The sequence below is a fragment of the Lissotriton helveticus genome, chromosome 4_1, assembly GCF_964261635.1.
Source record: "Lissotriton helveticus chromosome 4_1, aLisHel1.1, whole genome shotgun sequence".
Classification (NCBI taxonomy): domain Eukaryota; kingdom Metazoa; phylum Chordata; class Amphibia; order Caudata; family Salamandridae; genus Lissotriton; species Lissotriton helveticus.
The window spans coordinates 437,816,879-437,830,767 of record NC_136063.1 but is presented as its reverse complement, the minus strand read 5'-3'; positions in this window follow the sequence as shown (position 1 = coordinate 437,830,767).

Here is a 13,889-nt window from a genome sequence, read left to right as displayed (position 1 = left end):
TGCCTCGCACCTTTCTGCTGTAGAAGGCAGGGGAGTGAAAATGTAAGTGTCCGGAGGGAGGGAGTTGAAAATAATCAAACAATCTTCTCGTACCCTCCGTATTCTCCAGGGAGGAACCAAACAGTTCAGACCCTGAAAAAGTGACCTACGGAAGCAGGTCCTTCAGTGCAGCGTCTGCCTTCAAATGACACCGCCACCTGACGATGAGCCTGCATAGCTGCAGGAGATACAGACAACAGCATGGCTGTTGCACCCTGACCACTAGAGGAGGCCGAACATCAGCCCCCTGCCCCAACAGCTGAGCCAGAGATTGAAAGTCCCACAACAGAGACTGGACAAAATATGACAAACACGCGGAAGCCCTAATAGAGAAGATGGCTGCAGCATAGGAATGCTCAACTGCCTTGACTTTCCCAAGACAGCACCGCAGCCTGAGTCATATCATAGACTGGGTAGCCTGAAGAGAGAGGGAATCAGCAGATGACTGAAAGCTGAGCCCAGCCTAAACCGGAGGAACATCACCCGGCTCCATAGATCAGGCACACAACAAAAAAAACAGGAAGGAGAATAACCATTCTAGTGGTAATAGGCAGCCTATAAGTGGACTTACCTCCGCTGACTTAAAGGGCCACAAGAAGTAGTGAAAACAATGTGCACTGAAAACCAGCCAGCAGCACACGTTGCTAGGAAACCCATTCAAGTGGGAAACTGGTCGTGTGAGTACCCCCGGGCCATGATAGGCAGGAAGACCGGAGCTCGTAAAGACTCTTTCCTAAAGGTCTTTTTTTTTTTTAAGAATACCATTTTTTATTATTTTGTCTTGTAATGTATTCCTATAGGTTCTGTATCGATCCCCCTATTTCTGACCCTGTTCTGATTAATAATTAACTAGCAGCCATCCCACGGTGCAAAAACCGTTATCTGATTAAGCCACACCACTGCACAGAAACGTGTTATCTGATTAGGTCATAACGCATGCCATCTAATTAGACAAGCGCTATTCCTCCAGCCCCTGATAAGGCATACGGAGTTCTCAAAACAAATCAAACCTATGACAACCTGGGAAAATCCCTACGGCCATTGTTTTGATTTCACAGAGAACTTCAGTAAAGAATGTGCTAACGACCAGTTCGTATGACATCCTTATTGACGTATCTATGTCCATCGTTACGTCAATCTCGGCACCTTACAGGTATAAATATTACCGACATTGCCTTAAGCAAACACACGCGGTGGTGACGAGATCGGAGCAGCGAGACTTGCCGAAGAGGCCAGCACACAGCGAAGCCCACTGGCGCTGCCCCGCCTTCCTGACGCGCTGAGAACGAGACGCTGCTTTTTCTCCTGCCGAGAAATCCAGCTCCGGCGCTTCCAAGCGGCCCTCGCAGGCAGCTGGAATATCAAGACCAGAGACGAGAGATACCAGCCCTCAACCATTCTAGATCTCAGGTACAGAACTGAATAACCCCTTGCAGAGAATTCTTGAGTCAGTCACTTGGCAAAACAAACTTAACTTAAACTGCTACTTATCTACTCCCGCCCACGTATTAGGCTTAGGTCAGGTACACTGGGGTAGGCGTAGTTAGAAGCACCAGTTGAGTACGATTAGTCAAATGTATATATGGATGTATCTATTTTATCAATTTTAAATATCATATGGCTTAGAAACCATATCAATGCTTTTACAGTATTATTTTATACTTCTGCTTTTATTGTATGCACTTTACTTAACCATAAGTATTGCAATAATATCGATTCATTTCTCTTGTACGAGAAAAGAGACTGATCAATAAATAACATCTTTTATTGAACACGCCCGTCTCTTCCTTTTCTCTACAATCTGGTGAAACTAAGAATGCACTGAACTGACTGAGTAAAATAAGTTGTCTTTTGTTTTCACACGACTCTAGAGATACACTCTTGATTAGGGGAGAGCAAAGTTGTCATGTTCTATGGTTGTCAGAAACTAAATCCCTTCTTGTCTATCCAGGGAGGTTCAACTCCTCCTTGCCTATTCGAGAAAGTTTCTAGTGAACTCTGAGCTAGCTGGCAAACACAAAACTTTAAGTCTAATATCGTCAGTAGAAGACCTAGTTAACCTCTGCCCTAGGTCTATACTATTGAAGGTATTATTCCAATGCGCAGAGCCTATTGGGATAATAGGAACTACACTACAGTCTATATATTGCTTCTTGAGTGTTTTTTAAAGTATTTTTATTAAACAACACTCATCACATGACATATATTGTACTTTAGCATATTCTTGACTTCAGCTGTATTACATGTCTTTGTCTGATTCACTCTCTGATACCGGAGACGTGCAGAAGTTTCCTCTATAAATGTACCATTTGCCCCATACCCTTCCCCATTTCTTTGGCATCTTCTGTTAATAAATGTGGCCCTCTCCGCTACCATGGCAACATCCATCTTTCTGCACCAGTTCATTCAAGTCTGTACACTGTATTTCACTTGGCTATCATCACGCCAGTTGTTGTCCATCGGCGTTCAGCGTGATTGAGGTCTGTTGGCCCCCAGATATTGAGGCAGTAGCTTTTGTGCTCAGGCGGTACATGTTTCTCAGTGACTCTGTGATGTTTCCCATCACTGCGTCCCAGTATGGTGTAAGCTTGGGGCATTCCCACAAAGTGTGGAAAAAGGTGCCCATGGCACCGCAGAGGCACAGGCAGTGTGGGTCAGGAGTTCTTCCCATCTTCTGTAGTATTATCCGCGTAAAGTAAGTCCTGTGTAGTATTTTAAACTGAACTAAATAGAGTCTAGAGAAGATTGACACTTCTTTAGGCGATGCTATCGCCTCTCGCCAGTCGGGGTCATCCATGTCCCCAACCACTGATTGCCAGTGCTCTCTGAGTGGATCAAGTGGGTCTGCCCGGTTATTAATAATCTTTTTATAGGTTAGTGAAGTTGCTTTTATGTGTAGATAATCGGTGAGTAATCGGTCCTCTAAAGGGGATGATTCAGGGAGTGTGTCCAATGTGGAAAGGGCTGCATCAATCGCATCTTTGATTTGCATGCATCGGAATTGCTCGCTCGGAGCCATCTCGTATTGCTCTTGCAAATAGGTAAAGCTAACCACCTCTCCACTCCTAAAGGACTTCTTAAGTGACTGCAAAGCTACCAATCACTTAACTTAATAGAATAAACACGCTAATGATGTAGATTCTGAATAGGTTGCTATTCCTGTTTGAAATTATTACAAGTTATATTGCTCAATCATTTCTTACAGCATCAGAGCCTGGCTGATTGTTTCAGTCTGGGGTGTGGGGATGATCTATGGTCTTAAAAGAGGTGGCTTCTCCTAAATTATTGGGAGGTAGAACTTTACCCAAATATTTTCGTTCTATTGGGCTTCTCACATAAAACATATGGTGCCCTTCTTTGGGCAATTAGCACTAGTTTGGTGAGTGAGAGTTAGAAATTCCTGTTCTTTCCTTTTGATTATGAGGGCTTTGCATTTAGCTGTGGTTAAGCCGACTACATGTTCGAAACTGGTTCTAAAATTCCCAGTGATTATTCTAAAACAGATCAGAAATGTTCTATACTGCCCGTTTTTTGAACCACCTTCTAATAAAGATGCACTTACTAGGTCAAATCCATGTCTGTACCTCAAGGCAAGTAGGCCGCAGGTGAGTTGGCAATGTATTGTAGGATCTGCTCTGGAAGCAGGAATGCTAGGGCTGTGAAACACTCACTGCAATAGTGGGGTGAAGGAAGTATTTGGTAAACCCATTTAAATACCTTCAAACCAACTTTTCACACGGCTAAATGATTATGATGGAAAGAAATCAGGAAATGTATTTGTTAGGGTGTATGCTAACAGAATAAAAGTTCAGTTGTATAAACATATTTTTCAGTCACCTTAGAACCCTTCTAATGATATAAGGATTTGGTACAACTGAGATGGGGACAAGTGCTCTCATTTGATGTGCACTCCGGAGACTGCACTAAATTAAAACAGTTATTGCATCAGGTTATCATGCTGGTTAATATCATGAGACATAATTCTTTCGCTTTCTTTCAGCAAGGCCACAAACCAGCAAGATGTTATGAGTATATAAAATAAACACCTCACGCACCAGATGCTCTGATACAAACGCTGATTTAGCATATGTGCTGGTGACAGGTCTTTGCTTCACTTAATATTTCTTGGGTGTGGGTAATTGTTTGTGAGATACAGCTGAGCAAGACATTGAGTTAAGGGTCTATTACTATTCAGGTATTGAGCACCACTTTGTGCTTGCTATTCTTAGCTAAAATAAATATACTGAACTTCAAACGGTTATAGGTAAGCATATAGCAGTTTGACGACGAGGGGCATGATGGCCAGTAAAATGGGGTATACTATCCCTTAAATCGTCCCTAGTCTGAATATTTTAAATGTTGTGGTTGCTTTCTCATTTGCTAAAAAAAGTTCTATTTATAAGCAGATGTGCAAACGTATGTTGCAATCACAAACCCTGCAGTTCCCAAAATCACTTGTTTTGACACTTCAAAATCCCTTTCTGTAATGTACAAACCCCCATTTTGGGAGTCAGAAAACTGGTTCTGTGACCCATACGGTATTGCAATTTATGAGTGTGTGTGAAAGGGGCATACCTTCCAAACTACGATTCGGTAAACTCTTTATCAATGATTTGAAACTGGAACTCTGGCTGTCTATCATTGAGAATTACTGACCCCTTATAGGATGTAGTAACTGATGTTTAAAGGAAAAGAGGTCTCTTTGGAAGTCAGGGTGACTTCCAGGAGCAAGCAGGCAGTGGTCCAAAGAACCACTGCCTGCGCTATCTGTTTTTTAAGGTGCTCTGGTTCCTGTTAGGACATTGACTACTTTAAGGAAAAGTGTTACATTTTGGAATGCAGTCACATGAATGGTGGTCTGCTTTCTCTTGCAGGCCACCATCCCTGTGTTTGTAGCCAATTGCAGAGGGTCATATAAAGGACCATATATTGTGACCTGTCTAATTAATATTAATTAGACAGTGTGCATGTGAAATATTGAGAAAATTTGGGTGGACAAAATATCATTTCAAGACGTTGAGGCCATACATATTATGAAGGTAAGTTTATATAGTTAAGCAAAGTTTTACAATATATAACTCCATATATGTACCTTGAAGATATATATATATATTTATGTATATATATATATATCTCTGCTCCACTCTGCACCTTGCTGGGTCACTCTCGGGCGGGTGCTTCTTGTGGTGGTGCACCACACTATATCCTGCTCCAACTCCCAATTCCTATACTTAGAAAAGGAGTATCAGCATTCACGGGGGGATTTTTCAAAATCTTTTATTTTCCACAAAACAGACGCGTTTCGGTTTGCCTTCATCAGTGTTTACAACGCGACACTGCGAAGGGCCATTTTAACTCATTTGCGTCATAAATCATGAACCTAGAAAGGAGACTATAGCTCGCAACATTTGTAAACATAGTATTCTTTTTCCAACTATACACATATATACAAATTTCTGTGTACAAATTTACTGATTGTATGAAACGCTCACTGTACATATTTACATATTTAAACATGGCGTGTCGCACAACATTATGTACATATTGTAGCCTTGAACCCTTGATGTTCCGATCATGCCGTGGATCGGCATAGCCACCGTACAATTCTTATTTATACTGTACATATTACCATAACAAGAAACGGAGAGATGAGCAGCATTCAAATTCAAATACCATGTTTATATTTACATTCTACATTATGCCGTGGATCGGCATAGCCACCAGATGAATGCCTAGCTGTGGCAAGCGCTGGTGGATTCACTGCTCAATTATTCTACAAGGGCAACAATTGGCTATCTATTACCAAACATAATTCAGATGTCTCCTACTCTGAAATGGTTCAATTTCTAGGTGGCTCAAATGTAAAGTAGATGCATGCCTCTCTTTTCTATTTATCCATATGTATTCCCAGTTCCTCTCCTTTATTCAATCCAGTAGGCGCCTTACACTGTAGATCTATTATATAGCGGGACTCTAGACTCCGCAACTTCAGAATCTTATCCCCTCCTCTTGGATCTGGTAATACACAGTCTATGGCAAAGTATCGCAACCGATCTCTGTTGCTCTCATGTTTCATGGAAAAATGTCTGGCTACTGGGTAATTAAAATCTCAATTTAAAATCGCTCGCTGGTGTTCAAGAATCCTGATTTTTACACTATGTACAGTGATGCCAATGTATTGCAACCCACAGGGACATGTAAGGCAATACACGGCATGTGTTGTGTGGCAGGTGAGAAATTTATTGATAGTTTTCTCTTTCTTCAAGCCCGGTATTTTGTACGGCAGTACTTTTCTACTTTTCGCGCAGGCTTTACATTTCCCACAGGGAAAAAAACCCTCATATCTTTGACTCTTCCAGTTTTCTCCGTGGTTTTCTGTAAATTACTATGGACCAGCCGGTCCCGTAATGATCTTGCCTTCTTGAATGTGATGAGAGGGACCTTTGGTATATCATTACCAATGATAATATCAGCTTTTAAGATCTGCCAACTTTTTCTCAGAATTTTTCTTAGGGTGTTGGCATCATCCGAATATGTTGTTATCAATCTAAATGTACCTCCATCCTTCTCAGCTTCTATCCTTTTGTTCTTATCTACTTTTCACAATTCACTTATGGGGATCTTATTTACCTTCTCTAGTGTGGTGTTGAGAAGATCTGCGTTGTACCCTCTAGTTCTGAACCTCATAATACTATCCTTTTCAGCTGCAATGAAGTCGCATTCTCTAGAACAATTTCTTTTTAACTGAAGTAACTCGCCATACAGAATGCTCTTTATCAATTTAGGTGGATGGTTACTGCTGGCCTGTAGTATTGAATTTCCGGCAGTTCTTTTCCTATATAGTTCTGTCTCCAATTTCCCCTCTTTCTCAAACACTCTTAAATCAAGATAACTAACTGTCTGAGTGCTAATTTCTGATGTAAATCTGAGATTGATTTCCTTTTTATTTAGATGTTCAACAAATTCCTCTGCCGAGGTTGGCAACCCCCTCCAGACTAGGAAGAGGTCGTCGATGTACCTGTACCAGACGACAATACTTTCTACCCATATGGAGTTCTTAGGGTCTTGGAATACCTGCTCCTCCCACCAGCCAACAAACAAGTTCGCATAGCTGGTGGCGAAGCAGATACCCATCGATGTCCCTGACGTTTGCCTGTACAGGTCACCTTCAAATATAAAAATGATATAAATCAGACAGAAACTTATAAATTCAATAAGCATTTCACTATGTTCAGAGTACTTTAGAGGTCTTTTGTTCAAGAAGTGCTTTACAGCTGTTATTCCGTGTTCATGGTCAATGCACGTATATAAGCTTGCGATGTCTAATGCCACCAGGATATACGTAGGTTCCCACACAAGATCACTTATCTTTATGATAAAGTCTTTCGTGTCTCTAATGTAAGAGTTCAATTGTACAACCAAGGGAACAGAAAATGATCCACGTATATCGATAAGTTCTCCGCTACACTTCCTATCGACGAAACAATAGGTCTGCCAGGCGTTTTTTTTTCATCTTTGTGAAATTTTGGTAGGTGATAAAACGTTGGTATCACAGGATTGTTCATTTTGAGAAATAGATACTCTTCCGTATCCAACATGGATTATACATGCCATTTTTTAATGAGGGCTTGTTGTGTTGTGATACTGTCATTGTAATTTCTCATGTTAGTCTTTTCGTAGAATTTACTGTCGTTTAGCTGTCTTAACGCCTCTTGACAATACTGCTCCCTGGTTAGAAGGACAATATTGCCACACTTGTCCGCTGGTTTGCAGACGATGTCATGATTCATTTCAAGTTCTTTCAATATCATTCTTTGTTCTTTTGAAATGTTCTGTTTTTTCATCTTTGCAGCTTCATCATTTGTGCAAAATTTTATCAAATCTTTAATCACAGCCTCTGAAAATGCATCAATCGCATCATATGGCATCTGAGGTGTAAATTGTGATACCGGTTTGAAGCTGGTTGATGGTGCTTCCAATTCCATTCCTACCCCTCGTATCCTTTGTGTCAATGTTTGATCTTTATTGTCATCTTTTTCAGTTCTAAGATTTTCAAGGATCTCCAACATGGATAAATCATCAGTTGTTAAAATGTCTGTGTCTTTCAATTTCAATTCCCTAGATTCTCTTACTGAGGGTTTAATTTTGAAGAATTTATGTAGTTTTAACTTTCGCACAAACTTAAAAATGTCAATCCTCGTTTGTGTGAACTACATTTTCTCATTTGGACAAAAGGTCAGACCTAATTTCAGTGTTGATTCTTTTATACGTGTCAATGTCCTTGTTGTTAAATTTATGATGGTCAAGTTGTTGCTGTCCGCTACCACCTCCCTCCTCTCTTGCTCCGTGTCACTCTTGGAGCCACTGTTCCTCTTCCCCTTCCCCTTCCAGCCCCCTCTTCTTGTTCTCCTGCGGATTCCGGTGGCTTGCTTTTTCCTCCCCTCAGCCACGTTTGACGTATCAAGTTGAATTCCATGTGAAAAGGGGTTTTCGGGTTGTCGGTTGAGGTAGTCGGAGTTTCGTCTCCTGAGTTTTCATTCTTAGTAACCTCTGATTCTGAGGTCTCCACTCTCACAGGTGCTGCCGTGGCCTTCTTTATGTTTATTTCTTTTCTTGAGGCATCAAATTTTTTCGCAAAAGGGAATACCCTTCCTTGTAGGTAATCCCTTTCATCTCTTTCAAATTTCTCTTGCTTCCGCTGCTATATTTTCATTTCATATTTTTCCAGGCGTTTTTTCATGGCATCTCTCAGTTGTTCTCTCTTTTTTATCAGTATCTTTCAAAATTTCTTCCTCCAATGTTTTAATTTCTATCAATGTCTTCTCTCTGTCCCTCCACGCGAATCTGATTAGTAACTCCAGAATTCCTCGACTCGATTGGGCTGTTTGTTATGCCCACAGCTCGAGTAGCAAGGGTTCAGGATTCTCATATGCTGGAATCGTGTATATCTGAGACCCCTTGGTACCCTCTACACCTCCACATAATTCTGTAACGAAGTGGCCTCCCACTACTTCCTTACTTCTCTTTCGTACAGGCGTTCCAATCTTGTGAACATGCCAATTAAAGTGCTTGTGCCCTCCACATTTTCTGCCACCTTTGTTGCTCCACTTTCCGCTTTTCGTTTCTTAAACATTTCCACGGCCGCCTCCCTCCGCGCCAACTCGCTGAACATTTCTTCACTCATGGTTAATCCTCCCCTCGCCCTGTCTTCCGCCGCCTTGACTGCGCTTTAGTCGCACTTCGCTCGCATTTGCTGCGGCTTACCCGATTCCGTTCCCCAACTTCCTCGGGTTACCGCTCCGGCATTCTGCGGCTCCTCCGGCTCTCTTCAAGTCAATTGGCAAAAGACTGTGCCTCCGTAAAACTCTCCGCTCCACTCTGCAACTGGCGGGGTCACTCTCGGGCGGGTGCTTCTTGCGGTGGTGCACCACACTATATCCTGCTCCAACTCCCAATTCCTATACTGAGAAAAGGAGTATCAGCACTCACGGGGGGATTTTTCAAAATCTTTTATTTTTCACAAAACGGACGCGTTTCGGGTTGCCTTCATCAGTGTTTACAACGCGGCACTGCGAGGAGCCATTTTAACTCATTTGCGTCATAAATCATGAACCTAGAAAGGAGACTATAGCTCGCGCCATTTGTAAACATAGTATTCCCTTTCCAACTATTCACGTATATACAAATTTCTGTGTACAAATTTACTGATTGTATGAAACGTTCACTGTACATATTTACATATTTAAACATGGCGTGTCGCACAACATTACGTACATATTGTAGCCTTGATCCCCTGATGTTCCGATCATGCCGTGGGTTGGCATAGCCACCGTACAATTCTTATTTATACTGCACATATTACCATAACAAGAAATGGTGAGATGAGCAGTATTCAAATTCAAATACCATGCTTATATTTACAATCTACATCATGCCGTAGATCGGCATAGCCGCCAGATGAATGCCTAGCTGTGGCAAGCGCTGGCGGATTCACTGCTCAATTATTCTACAAGGGCAACAATTGGCTATCTATTACCAAACATAATTCAGATGTCTCATACTCTGAAATGGTTCAATTTCTAGGTGGCTCAAATGTAAAGTAGATGCGTGCCTCTCTTTTCTATTTACCCAGATGTATTGCCAGTTCCTCTCCTTTTTTCAATCCATTAGGCGTCTTACACTGTAGATCTATTATATAGCGGGACTCTAGTCTCCGCAACTTCAGAATCCTATCCCCTCCTCTGACAAAAACTTTGTTCATACTCAATGTTCTTGGGGAGCGCCGAACCGCCACCAACCACTAAAGGCTTATGCTGATGTTAACTTGTGACTACACGAACAGCACATCTCTACTTACTTAAGGAGATCGCGTCGAGGCACCTTGTGGGACATGGTGGCTGGATGAAGGTTCCGGGATTCGCTTGTTACCACGAAAACATCCAGGCAGGTGAGGTGAAGCTGCAGGCACGGTCCACTGGGGGGGAGTACTTTCGTGAAAGTACCTTCAGTGTGAGAGCTTGGAGCACCGAGTCTGGGAGCACCGAGTTCGGGAGACTTTCCCTGCCTGTTAGAGTGTCTGCACCAATCGAAGCGGGGCATCCTACGTTTAAAAGTAGACAGCATGTTAATTGAGTGAAAGAGGCATTTGATGAAGGCAATGGAGCAGAAACCGGTCATGCCAAACCTGTGATGCTAAAAATAAAAAGGAAGTTTCCTGTGAACCTGTGTGGGCTTGTTCCTTCCTGACAAGAAGGTTTCTGATGGTGTATATAGGTGTGTGGCCACGCGCATCTCAAAGCCCTCATCTGGAAGGAGTTCGGCGGTAACAGTGGCAAAAACTTTGTTCATACTCAAAATTCTTGGGGAACGCCGAACCGCCACCAACCACTAAAGGCTTATGCTGATGTTAACTTGTGACTACACGAACAGCGCATCTCTACTTACTTAAGGAGATCACGTCGAGGCACCTTGTGGGACATGGTGGCTGGATGAAGGTTCCGGGATTCACTTGTTACCACGAAAACATCCAGGCAGGTGAGGTGAAGCTGCAGGCACGGCCCACTGGGGGGAGTACTTACGTGAATGTATCTGCAGCGTGAGAGCTTGGAGCACCGAGTCTGGGAGCACTGAGTTCTGGAGACTTTCCCTGCCTGTTAGAGTGTCTGTACCAATCGAAGCGGGGCACCCTACGTTTAAAAGTGGACAGCATGTTAATTGAGTAAAAGAGGCATTTGATGAAGGCAATGGAGCCGAAACCGGTCATGCCGAACCTGTGATGCTGAAAATAAAAAGGAAGTTTCCTGTGAACCTGTGTGGGCTTGTACCTTCCTGACACCAAAGGTTTCAGGTGGTATATATATATATATATATAGATAGATACACACACACACACACACACACACATATATATATGTGTATATATATATATATTTATTTATATATAAAAATATATATAGAGACGTGGCTAAAGGCATCCTCGAATACCCCCAGGTAACATACCGCTAGACAAGGTCTCTTAAGGACATGATTTACAAAACTCCTATCTCACCCTTTAGTAGAACCAACCCTGTTCAGGGGTTCTATGTATGTGGGAAATGTAAAGCCTGCAAATACAGCACCAACACAAAAGAGGTTAAACTCTCAAAACAATGCAAAGCCTTTAAAATCCTGAAACATTTCTCATGTCTAACAGAATACGCCGTTTATGCCCTGAAATGTCCTTGCAATAAATTCTACATAGGAAGCACTATTCACCCCGCTAAGAAAAGAGTACTGGAACATTTGCGGGCGATAAAGAATCTTGACAAACAATACCCGGTAGCAAGACACTTTGCTAGCCACCATAAGAGCAACAATTGTCTTATCTCCTTTTGTGTACTTGATCATGTCCCAGTGAGAGAAAGAGGGGGAGACAGGTTACAGGAGTTAAGGAGACTCGAATCTCGTCTGATTATCAAGTACCACACATTACAGCCGGACGGTCATAACTTTGACGAAGCTTTATCCACACATCTAGGATAATTCAAATTGAAGAATTTCCGTATTTTTTGAACGTTTTTGATTGACCCTGTTTGCATTGTGATATGTATTTCGAAATTGATTTAGCTGCTTCTTCGGAATCAAGGTTTTAATTGGGATTAGGGTACGGGAATGTTCACGTATAAATGAGGCTGGCACTCACGGCATTTCATTTCACTTTATTACAGGTTCCTGTGGAGTCTCTATAGGAGAGTTTAAGACACAGCATGGAGTGACACGCACGTTATGTTGGAACACTGAATGAATTATGAGGACGAATGACGACTAGAACTTGTAACGTTTAGCAACACCAGTATGAATTTGCCCACTTGGGCGTATCGCACACAAAGAATTGAACGGTGCAGTGAAAGTGGCAAGTAACGTGGACTTCACTTTTTCGGGCCCACTGGGGCGGAACTCTATTAACTATCTGGGGGATAATGTTTAGGTGGAGACAACACGGCCTGAGCGTTCCAGATTACACTGCCTTTACAGCATTTAATGCGGGCATTTGCAATTTATTTTTGACTGCCCACTTGGGCGTGAACTCGTTGTAATGTCGAATGAGCACAGAATGAGAGATGAGAGATGACTGAGCCTTTAAGTCAGTAAAGTGCAGGCATTGACCATCAATGCAATTTGTGATTTTTAATTTTTATTTTGATTGCCCACTGGGGCATGAATGTAATGTTTGTGGAATGACTTTAATTTCACTACAGATGTGAAGGCCCCACTGCCCAAATTAACCAGGTCATTTACTTGTTCAAGTTCAATGTAACATGTATATGCTTAAAATGTCATCATGTTTATTTGATCTTTGATGCACTTGTTCTAATTTTCATTTTGGTTGATAATCAGCCATGAATATGTCTTCTAGCTCCCATGCAATGAACCAGCGGGAGTCTGTTGATTATTTTTATCACAAGTAAGAGTCACATGATTTGTATATAAAACTTTATGCAACCCTACACTCGCACTCGTGACAAAGGAGACTAGATCTATGAAACGCGTCGAGTTTGCTGAAAAATAAATGCACGCTTAACTGAGGATTGTGGCCTGGACTTCGTTTTTTTCATTCATCGTGAAACGAGGATTGTTGGATATATATATATATATATATTCACTGAAAAAACCATAGGTTTGACACCAGTTATAGTTAGCTGGAAATTTTACTGATATAAAACCAATGAAATTCCACGTTATAGTTAGTTGGACTCACTATAACTTGCGCGTGTAATGCACTGCTGATGACGTCACATATTACATCACTCATGACATCACTGATGACACCATCTTTGTGACACAGTGACAGACCTCCTTTAACTGTAATCTAACCCTTGAAACGCATATTCAATAATAGAAACTAGAGTTTTCAAAAAAATGGAGATACCCATACCAGTTACAACAACCAATTCAATAATTCCACCATCTATATACACATAACGTGGAATTTCATTGGTTTTATATCAGTAAAATTATTTCCAGCTAACTATAACTGGTGTCAAACCTATGGTTTTTTCAGTGAATTTCATAGGTTTTGTAAATGCTACTTCCTAACTATAACGTGTGTAAAACCTATGGTTTTTTCAGTGAATTTCATTGGTTTTTAAAATGCTAATTCAGAAATATCTCGTGTATACAACCTATACTTTTGTCAATAAAGTTCTGGCAATATTTTTTCCGGAAACAAGCCGTTTTCTGCACTGTTCAAGTTGCATAGAGACTCCTTGTAAAGCGATACAGAATTAGAAAGTCTGTACCTTGCCTTTTTTTCAACGCATTAATATTTGTCTGTAAATAAAAATAGCCTTTCTAAACTTTCGTGCACGACC